Genomic DNA, 267 nt, shown 5'->3' with positions numbered 1-267 from the left:
TGATTATCATTTTAGCTGGACCATTGGCCCACATGATTTCATTTGAAGTATACGTCTCTTTAGAATTCAAAAAAAAGGGGCGCCTGGGTGGCGCAGTCGGTTAAGCGTCCGACTTCAGCCAGGTCACGATCTCGCGGTCCGTGAGTTCGAGCCCCACGTCAGGCTCTGGGCTGATGGCTCGGAGCCTAGAGCCTGTTTCCGATTCTGTGTCTCCCTCTCTCTCTGCCCCTCCCCCGTTCATGCTCTGTCTCTCTCTGTCCCAAAAAT

Source organism: Panthera uncia (genome assembly GCF_023721935.1).
Source record: "Panthera uncia isolate 11264 chromosome C1 unlocalized genomic scaffold, Puncia_PCG_1.0 HiC_scaffold_4, whole genome shotgun sequence".
In the NCBI taxonomy this organism is placed as follows: Eukaryota; Metazoa; Chordata; class Mammalia; order Carnivora; family Felidae; genus Panthera; species Panthera uncia.
The sequence above is the reverse complement of the archived record's forward strand: the minus strand, read 5'-3'. Positions refer to the sequence as shown.